Here is an 11,058-nt window from a genome sequence, read left to right on the forward strand (position 1 = left end):
GAAAAAATCATAGGGAGAAATTAAATGTAGTGCTATGAGATCATTCTGTCGGTGCACTGCTTCTGACTCCCCAAACCAATTAGGGTAGTGCGGGAAGGCATGGAGGGAGGGGGGGCAGACCAGTTGCACTAGTGGAAGTCCTTGTGAAGTAGAATTGTTTAATTGCACATTGAAATGGAGAATGCCTGTATTTATATTGCTGAAAGGTTTAGCATTGGAAAATTCAATTGAAGCAGGTTGATGTTGATGTTGATGTTCTCTGTTGATGTCGATGTTCTCTGTTGATGTTCTCTGCTCTTTCACGTGAGTATTTAACCTTAGGTCATGTGATGAAGGTATTCAATAACAAATCTTTATTTTGAAGGGAGTTGCCTCTTTGAATACGCATGTGCTTTATACAACTTTATGGATGTATCATTGATTGTTTTTGTACCTGTTTTGAAGAAGTTCTGGTTAGTAACGCTTTGGAATGGGTCTGGACAATTTTTATTTCCAAAGGAGTCAGTTTTTATGCATCCAATTGCTTTATGATGTCCAATATTAGTATCTGCAGTAGTCTTTGAATGACATTCCACTGATGGCTGCTTAATAAACAGAGCATCTTGAGGAACCCTGAGTTACAGCTAGTCCTTGCCTATTAATTTCAATGGGTCTAATGAGCAAAACTGATGAGCTGGAACCAACCCACATTGCTTTTCCACATGAACACCACAGCAATGGGCATATGGTTTTGGAGTTCTGGTGCCTTTATCTTGGTTTGCACCTGCATCGTTTGTTAATTGTTTTGTAGTTTCTTTATAAGTAAGAAACCTGGGAAATTTTTGTTGAAGGTGCAATATACAGAGAGATGGAGAATAATAAATTAGTCTAAGGTTGTTCCTCACCTCTCCAGTTATGAGTAGTGATCAGTGCTGGACATTTTACTATGTATTTATATGTAGTGTAAGTGGGTTAAACCATTGAGCCTAGGGCTTGCCGATCAGAAGGTCGGCGGTTCGAATCCCCGCGATGGGGTGAGCTCCCGTTGCTCGGTCCCAGCTCCTGCCAACCTAGCAGTTTGAAAGCACGTCAAAGTGCAAGTAGATAAATAGGTACCGCTACAGCGGGAAGGTAAACGGCGTTTCCGTGTGCTGCTCTGGTTCGCCAGAAGCGGCTTTGTCATGCTGGCCACATGACCCGGAAGCCAATAACGTGAGATGAGCGTCGCAACCCCAGAGTCGGTCACAACTGGACCTAATGGTCAGGGCTCCCTTTACCTTTAAGCTGTCCAAAGTGACTAGGAAACCTAGCCAGTGGGTGGGGAATAATAATCATAATAATCATAATCATAATTTCTTTGAACCCTCCCATGTATTTTCCTCTCTGTTGATGAAGTCCCTCACTCCCACCCCCTGAGTTCAACAAAGATAATATATGCCCTGAACTTCTTATAAAGCCCTTCATTTTAGATATAATGGCATTAGAGAGAGTTATTTTGGATGCAAAGCATATGTAATCACGGAACATTTTGTGGTGTTTAGAAAATGTATCTATTTAAAGGACAAACTAAATGTGCACCGACAGCATGTAGTTTACACACTCGAATGGCCTCTATTACTACAATTCTCTTAGGAACTATGAATTAAAAGTTGTAGATTTCATGTATGCTTAAAAAATGACAACCCATACTGTCTCCTTTCATTCATGGTTTGGACAAATGCCCAGGACTTCAGATGCACACCCAAACTTAACAAACTTTCTTTGACCTCATGTGAGCTGCATCATTGATCGGTTGCAGCATGGTGATTATATATATATATATATATATATATATATATATATAGAGAGAGAGAGAGAGAGAGAGAGAGAGAGAGAGAGAGAGAGAGAGAGAGATGAAAAAAATCTCATAGGAACAAATGAGCTCTCGAAGCCTCCCCCCCTTTTTTGAATGGGCTTGTAATAGGACAGTTCCTATTATATGTTGACAAACTTTGGCTTTGGCTAGCCCATCAGAACTCTATTTAGGGATAGAAGTGAGGAACGAAGGGGAAGCTATTCTAGTTAGCTTTTGCTGTTTGAGCAATGGGGAATCAATTTTGGCCTGGCTACAGCTTCATCAAGGAAGGCTGGACTCAGCGAACATTGGAATGGTCCCAAAATATCATCTAGTTCAAGGATGATCAGAACCAGATACTGTAATGCATGCAAAGGAATTTCTTCTCCATAACTGCCCTGAAGGCCCATCTTTTCACTCAGTTGTGCTGCATTCCATAAACCGTATCTTGTATCGAGCAGCTATTATTTGTACTTGCTAAATGGACCAAATAAGTATTTTAGTACTGCACCTAAGGGAGTAATCATTTTACACCCTCCAAACATATCATTTCTGTTACCGATTCCAGTATTATTACAGGGCCTAGGTCTGCCTTTGAAAGTTGCCAAATTATATAGTTAGTTCATTGCTCTTTAAAGCGCACAACTCATAATATGCATTTATAGAAATTACAGGTCTTGCATGGCTTGAGGAATAGGCTTTCGAAGTCTCAGGCTCAAACTGCACACGGTGGCAGTAGCAGACATGTTTCGTTCAACTCAGGCCCAGGGGCATCTTGCGCATAGAGGCAAGTGGCGCGGGGCACCAGGGCGCCAAGTTTGCGCTGAGTTCTGGAAGGCGCCTAGGAAGAGGCGGAGGCTGGATGCAGCGCCTCCTGGCATCAGCTCACTGCCCTCATCTGCCACGTCGAAGCAGCGCCGCGCCCGGAGCCTTTGCCTGCCATGGCCACCAAGGCATGGGCACCAGGGAAGAGGCGGAGGCTAGGCTGGGCGTGGTGCAGTGCCCTCACCTGTCGCGCTGAAGCAGCGCCGTGCCCGGAGCCTCCGCCTCTTCCCTGCCAGAGGAGCCGCCCTCCAGCCGCTGCCCGTCTCCTCCAGCTCTGCAAAGCTGCTGGCAGTGCTGTAAAAAGGTCAGCAACTCTGGGAAATGGGGGGCGGGTGGAGGGATCTTTGAACCACGGCGCCGGATAGGCTTAAGACGGCCCTGCTCAGGCCAGTTCCAATCACAAATAAAATGGGAAGTACAGTCCATTTTTATAACCAAAGGAGCATGCAGGTGCAATGTACTGAAATCCATTGCTTCCTGCATCAATGGGCAACCTGTGTCATAGAATCATAGAGTTGGAAGAGACCACAAGGGCCATCCAGTCGAACCCCCTGCCAAGCAGGAAACACCATCAAAGCATTCTTGTCAAGCCTCTGCTTAAAGACCTCCAAAGAAGGAGACTCCACCTTCACCTCCACCTTTGCTCCTTGGGAGAAAATTCCACTGCCGAACAGCTCTTACTATCAGGAAGTTATTCCTAATGTTTAGGTGGAATCTTCTTTCTTGTAGTTTGAATCCATTGCTATGTGTCCGCTTCTCTGGAGCAGCAGAAAACAACCTTTCACCCTCCTCTATATGACATCCTTTTATATATTTGAACATGGCTATCATTCCACCCCTTAACCTTCTCTTCTCCAGGCTAAACATGCCCAGCTCCCTAAGCCGTTCCTCATAAGGCACGGGTGTCAAACACAAGGCCCGGGGGCCAAATCCGGCCCGCCAGACCTCGTCATGTGGCCCGCCGAGCGCCCCAGCCAGCGGGACCCAGCAGTGGGACCTTGCTGCTGAAGCGCCGTGCCAACAAAGCGCCGACAAACAGCTGGGGCCAGGGAAATGCTTTTTGCCCCTGGGTCCCTTCGCGCTCTTTTCTGGCGCTGAATCAAGGCGGCGACCCCCCCTTCCCTTTCTTTCTTCCTCTCTCTCGTTCTTATTCTTTCTTTCCCTCTCCTTCCTTCCTTCTTTATCTCTGTCTTCTCTCCCTCTTTCTTTTTCTTTCCTTCTTTATTCCTTCTTTCCTACTCTTATTTCTCTCACCTCTTTCCTTCCTCTCTCCCTCCTGCTCCCTCTTTTCTTTCTTTCTTTCTTTCTTCCTTACTTCCTTCCTTTCTTCCTTCCGTCCTTCCCAACTTTCTTCCTCTCCCTCATTCTTATTCTTTCTTTCCCTCTACTTCCTTCCATCTTTCTCCCTTTCCGTCTTCTCTCCCTCTTTCTTTTTCTTTCCTTCTTTATTCTCTTCCTTATTTCCTACTCTTCTTTCTCTCCCCTCTTTCTTTCCTTCCTTCCTCTCTCCCTCCCACTCCCTCTTTTCTTTCTTTCTTTCTTTCTTTCTTCCTTCCTTCCTCCCCTCCCCTCCCTCTCCTCAGAAACATAGGATGCTGCTTTATACTTCTGGCCCTTAAACCCTGGAACCAGGAGAGCAGCTTCAGTGAGTCAACCTCAGCCAGTCCCTTTGGTGAAGGGTGGTGGCTCACTGGCAGAACATCTGTCCTGCATGCAGAAGGACCCCAGCATCTCCAGGTACTAGTAGCTCTGCAAAGGTCCTGCATGAAACCCTAGCGAGCCTCCACCACCCAGTGCAGTTACCAAAAATCATTTTTCAATAAATTGTACAATAATTGTACATTTGAATATCTACTTGCCATTATTCTGACTATGTTTCTGTATTCAGAGCTAGTTATTACTTACATTATTACAAAAAACAGTAATAATTGAATGCAGTGACAATAATTTATGATAATAAAGAGTGGACACATAGTCCTACAGATACAACCGGCCCTTTGAGGGTGACCAAACTGCTGATGCGGCCCCCGATGAATTTGAGTTTGACACCCCTGTCATAAGGCATCGTTTCCAGGCCTTTGACCATTTTGGTTGCCCTCTTCTGGACACGTTCCAGCTTGTCAGTATCCTTCTTGAACTGTGGTGCCCAGAACTGGACGCAGTACTCCAGGTGAGGTCTGACCAGAGCAGAATACAGTGGTACTATTACTTCCCTTGATCTAGATGCTATACTCTTATTGATGCAGCCCAGAATTGCATTGGCTTTTTTAGCTGCTGCATCATACTGTTGACTCATGTCAAGTTTGTGGTCTACCAAAACTCCTAGATCCTTTTCACATATACTGCTCTCAAGCCAGGTGTCACCCATCCTGTATTTGTGCCTTTCATTTTTTTTGCCCAAGTGTAGTACTTTACATTTCTCCTTGTTAAAATTCATCTTGTTTGCTTTGGCCCAGTTGTCTAAGCTGTTTAGGTCATTTTGAAGTGTGATCCTGTCCTCTGGGGTATTAGCCACCCCTCCCAATTTGGTGTCATCTGCAAACTTGCTCAGGATGCCCTCAAGCCCATCTTCACACATCTCCAGCATTCGATTCCCATCAGGCCCAGGTAAGCTCCACCCTGCATAATCAATCACATGATGGGGCGCGCACACACCATTTGAATGCCCATTAACTTTTTTTGGGGGGTAGCCACCTAAAATAAAGGAGTCTAGAAATGTTGTGTTTCTTTCCTCAGTTACCTGGTTGTCCTGGGAGCCCTGGAACTCTTATTAAATAGCTGTTGGTCTAAACTTGAGGTCAACAACTTATGGTCCCTGTACTAGAATCGACCCACAGTTTGCCCTCCCATCAGAAAGGTTCGGGGGGAAGTCACACTTGTGGTTAAAGATTAAATCTCAGCTTAATTACTTTGGCCCCTTCTCAAAGTGGGCTTCCAAGAAATATAAATGCTGACCAGGTCCTTGCCTATTCTAAATCCATGAACTGCATTCCCTTTTGATCATCCATCTCATAATCAGATCTTTTTCTCCATGCCAGTATTTCATGTTTTGTATATGTCCCTGCTGTCATACCTCTGCTTTGTTCTTAGCTTGCCTTTCAGAAAACAAGCATTTTTTTCCAATGTGAAATAAGACAAGACAAGCCTCATGAATGGCTAGAGATGTCACCATGCGTCATAATTCATTGGCTTCAAAATACAAATCTCTGCAACTTGTAATAAAAATAATGCAAGCATAAAGACGCCCAGGTTATTTTCCAGCTTGGATTTTAATTGTAGGACTTCCACCGCCACCCTTGTTTCCTTCTGCACTTTTGTCCCAACCCAAATCAACCCCGAGGGGACCCCATCCATCTCTATTTGAGATAGCTTTGCATAGTGGTGGCTGGGAAATAGTTACATTTACATCAGAGAGAGAGAGAGAGAGAGAGATAAAAAAGAGAGATTGGGAAATGATGTCATCAATGCATAAACTGACTACAGCATTATACATCACAATGCATGAGAACCCAAAGAACACACAAGAGGACTCCACTTGCCAGAGCAATTCTTAATAAGCAAATGATTTATTTGCAAAGCCTCTCAAATTCCTTTGGGCGGGATGGAGAAAAGTTTGTGGTATTTAAAAATGAGCTGTGCTCTTTGACTTTTTATTGACATCAGACTGGTGGAATCTGATGCTCTGGAATCAAGAACATCTTGGGGGAAAAACAAAGAATGCAAAAGAATGCTTTTTTGTGTGCTTCCAACACAGTGCAAGCATCAACCAGCACATCATTATGGTATATACATTGCACTGCTGCAGATGCGTGTGTTCTGCGTCAATCTTTCTCAAGAGCCTTTACAATTTTCAGTGCTGCAATATAAGAATATGTTTGGTTTAATGGCAACCTTTACCCTGAAATGCGGCAAGGCACATGAATCATATTTCAGAAAATCAAAACCTTATTCCAATGACTTGTTGTCTAGGGTTAAGCAAACATTTTTTTTCATTCATTCATGGGGGCGGGGAAGATCGAAGATGTAGCCAACTTGTTTTCTCCTGCTCTGGAGGGTAGGACTCGAACCAAGGGCTTCAAGGTACAAGAAAGGAGATTCTGACTAAACATCAGGAAGAACTTGAGGTGGCAGTCTCACTTAAGAGGTTGTGGGCTCTCCTTCCTTGGAGGTTTTTAAGCAAAGGTTGGATGGCCATCTCTCATGGATGCTTATGCTGAAATAATAATAATAATAATAATAATAATAATAATAATAATAATAATAATAATAATATTTGTACCCCGCCCATCCGGCTGGGTTTCCCTAGCCTCTCTGGGCAGCTTCCAACAAAGATTAAAAATACATTAAAATGTCACACATTAAAAACTTCCCTGAACAGAAACAAAGAAGAAAGCTGATCCAGCTACAATACATTAAAAACTTCCCTAAACAGGCCTGCCTTCAGATGTCTTCTAAATGTCAGGTAGTTGTTTATCTCTTTGACATCTGGTGGGAGGGCGTTCCACAGGGTGGATGCCACTACCGAGAAGGCCCTCTACCTGGTTCCCTGTAGCTTTGCTTCTCTCAGTGAGGGAACCGCCAGAAGGCCCTCAGCGCTGCACCTCAGTGTCCGGACAAAACAATGGGGGTGGAGATGCTCCTTCAGGTATACTGGGCCGAGGCCGTTTAGGGCTTTAAAGCTCAGCACCAACACTTTGAATTGTGCCCGGAAACGTACTGGGAGCCAATGTAGGTTTTTCAGGACCGGTGTTATATGGTCTCGGCGGCCGCTCCAAGTCACCAGTCTAACTGCCACATTCTGGATTAGTTGTAATTTCCGAGTCGCCTTCGAAGGTAGCCCCACATAGAGTGCATTGCAGTAGTCCAAGTGGGAGATAACTAGAGCAGTGTTTCTCAACCAGTGTGCCTCCAGATGTTTTGGGACTACAACTCCCATCATTCCTGACCACTAGTCTTGCTAGCTAGGGATGATGGGAGTTGTAGTCTCAAAACATCTGGAGGCACACTGGTTGAGAAACACTGAACTAGAGCATGCACCACTCTGGCGAGACAGTCTGTGGGCAGGTAGGGTCTCAGTCTGCATACCAGATGGAGCTGGTAGAGAGTTGCTCTGGATACAGAACTGACCTGCGCCTCCATGGACAGCTGTGAGTCCAAAATGACTCCCAGGCTGCGCACCCATTCAGGACCCGGGAGTCCTCCACACCAGCCCACCCTCTGTCCCCCAAGAACAGTACTTCTGTTTTGTCAGGTTTCAACCTCAATCCATTAGCCGCCATCCATCCTGCAGCCGCCTCCAGGCACTCACACAGGGCCTTCACCGTCTTCACTGGTTCCGAATTAAACGAGCTGGGTATCATCTGCATATTGATGGACACCCAGCCCAAACCCCCTGATGATCTCTCCCAGTGGCTTCATGTAGATGTTAAAAAGCATGGGGGAGAGGACGGAACCCTGAGGCACCCCACAAGTGAGGGCACAGGGGTCTGAATACTCATCCCCCACCACCACTTTCTGGACACAGTCAGTCCAGGAGCAGAACCACTGTATAGCAGTGCCCTCAGCTCCCAGCTCCTCTAGACGGTCCAGAAGGATGTTATGTATCAAAAGCTGCTGAGAGATCCAGCAGAACTAGGAAACAGCTCTCACCATTGTTCCTAGCCCGCCAGAGATCATCAACCAGTGCAACCAAGGCAGTTTCAGTCCTATGATGAGGCCTGAATCCCGATTGGAAGGATCCAAATGGTCCACATCCTCCAGGCGTGCCTGGAGCTGTTCAGCAATCACCTGCTCAATCACCTTGCCGAAGAATGGAAGATTTGAGACTGGGCGATAGTTGGCAATATTGTCCGGGTCTAAAGAGGTTTTTTTTAAAGAAGCGGTTTAATGACTGCCTCTTTCAGAGGGTCTGGGAGCGCTCCCTCACATTCACCACCCCGCAGAGTCCATCGCCCAGCCCTTCCCACCTTGCTTTTATTAGCCAGGATGGGCAAGGTCAAGGAGACAGGTGGTTGGTTTCACGCATCCAAGCAGCCTGTCCACATCCTCGGGGGTAACGGATTGAAATAGATTCCGTGCAACTTGACCAGACCAGCAGTCTCCTGCCTCAGCCCTGCTCCCATGGTGGTGTCTACCTCCTTCCGAATCTGAGCGACTTTATCTGCAAAATCTTTGCAAAATCCTTGCAAGAAATCTTTTGGTCTTTACAAGTCCCAGATGGTAAAGGTGGTTCCGTTAAATTGCGAACCACCCGAAAGAGTCTCCTGCTACTATTTTCTGCAGATGCAATAGAGGCGGTTAAGAAAGTCTTCTTCGCCGTCACCACTTGGTAGGTTCGACGTTGAGGTCTAACCCGTGTCCGGTCCGATTCAGAGTGAGTTTTTAGCCACCGGCGCTCTAGCTGTATCAGCGATTTTTTCATCACCCTCAGCTCCAGGGAAAACCATGGGGCTTTCCAGGCTCCATGCAATCAGAGAGGGCACTTCGGAGCCAGACAGTCAATAGCCCTGGTTAGCTCCATATTCCAATGGGTCACCAGGGAATCAGCTGAAAGCCACCAACATGGGAGAAAGCATCCCCTACCACTCTCTGGAAACCATTTGGATCCATTAAGTGGCAGGGGTGGACCATCCTAATTGGTCCCTCCTCCCTGCAGAGGGGAAGGGTTGCGGAGAAGTCCAGTTGCACCAGGAAGTGATCTGACCATGACACTTCTTTTGTTTCACTTTTACTTAGTGTCAGTTCACCCATGTCACTAGAGGTGAACACCGGGTCTAAGGCATGTCCGTGACTATGAGTTGGGCCAAACTTATTCAGGGACAGCCCCATGGAGGTCATGCTTTCCACGAAGTCCCGAGCGGCTCCTTGTAAGGTCGTGTCGGCATGGATGTTAAAATCCCCTAGGGCAACCAAACTAGGTGTCTCCAGGACAACATCCGCCACAACCTGAAGCATCTTGGGCAGGGAATGCTTGGTGCAGCGGGGAGGTCGGTACACCAAAAGGAATCCTGTACTGCCCCTATTGCCCAACTTCCAGAACATGCACACAGAGAACTGGGTCTTCCCAGTAGGATGCCTGATGCAAACTAATGACTTCCTAAAAAATCACTGCAACCTTCTCTCCCCGCCCACTAGGTTGGGTTGCTGTGTGTAAAAGAAACCTGGTGGATAAGCAGCAGCTAGGACGGGCCCATCTGCTTCATCCAATCAAGTCTCTGTTACACATGCCAGGTCAAGTCCTCCATTCACGGTCAAGTCATGGATGGCAGTGGTCTTATGAATCATCAACCTAGCATTGCACAGCAACACCTTCAGGTCATGTGGGTTTCCCTTGTTGATTCCAGTATCCATCTGGTCAAGACCAGACCCAGAGGCAGAGATAGACTTCAAACAACGACTAAACCTGCCTCATCGGTAATGACATGGTCTGGTCTTAGCATAACTCCTCCTCCTGCCCATGATCACTGAGATCGGATGTCCCAGTGAATCCCCTCCTGTGGAACTTGGCTCAGCCATTCTGCATTGCCCTTGGGTCCCTTCCAACTCTCTGATTCAATGAATAATGTAATCTTTTTTTCTGCTTAAAATGCATTGTTCAACCTAACCTGGGTTTTCAAACTAGGACGAACTACACAACTCTTACTGGCTCTTTAGCCATTCACTGTAAAACACACTGGCTACATGGCAATTAGGGCTGCCTGAGTGATAGCATATTCACAATGTCATCATCAGCATGTCTACTTAGAAGTAAATGCTGCTGAGTTTCTTCTCAGGTAAGGGTGTATGGGTGTGTGTGTACCCTAACAGGTTCAAAACAGCTAATGAAATAGATAAAACCAGTGTTTTTTTTTCTATTAAAAATGTTTAGAGGTACTCTCATTTTCCTACTCATATTGAAATACTGCCCCACAATGAGGCCAAATTTAGGTTCACAAAATGTTTAGGGGTATGCGTACCCCTGCACCCCCCCCCCAAAAAACTGGATAAAACATAACAAGTATTCAGCTCCTTTGTGCATTAGTTGGCTACTCGGACTACCTCTTGCTTGTGGCCTGAGGTGGGACTTGGGTTGATCGTTTGCTGGCACCTTAGACTGCCTTAGCCTTGGCCCTATCCTGGCATGTGCTTGTGGCATCTTGGCCGTGAATCAGCCTCTGCTAGTAATGCCACCACCCTTACCCCAGTCCCGGCATTCCTGCCACTCATGCCTCAGATCGTGGCAGCCTCGAACAACTGAAATGTCATAGTATCACAGAATTGTAGAGTTGGAAGAGACCACAGGGGTCATCTAATCCAACCCCCTGCAATGCAGGAATCTTTCACCCAATGTGGGACTTGAACCCATGACCCTGAGATTAAGAGTCTCATGCTTTACTGACTGAGCTAAAGAGTATTCAAATAACCTGTGATTATTCAAAACT

General features: G+C 46.2%; 1 pseudogene; it reads right to left on the reverse strand.

The window, feature by feature from the left end:
• Window positions 1-8,614: 8,614 nt before the first annotated feature.
• Window positions 8,615-9,922, reverse strand: LOC148683438 (uncharacterized; annotated as a pseudogene).
• Between the last annotated feature and the right edge of the window lie 1,136 nt (window positions 9,923-11,058).

Source organism: Zootoca vivipara, chromosome 15 (genome assembly GCF_965207765.1).
Source record: "Zootoca vivipara chromosome 15, rZooViv2.hap1.1, whole genome shotgun sequence".
NCBI lineage: Eukaryota > Metazoa > Chordata > Lepidosauria > Squamata > Lacertidae > Zootoca > Zootoca vivipara.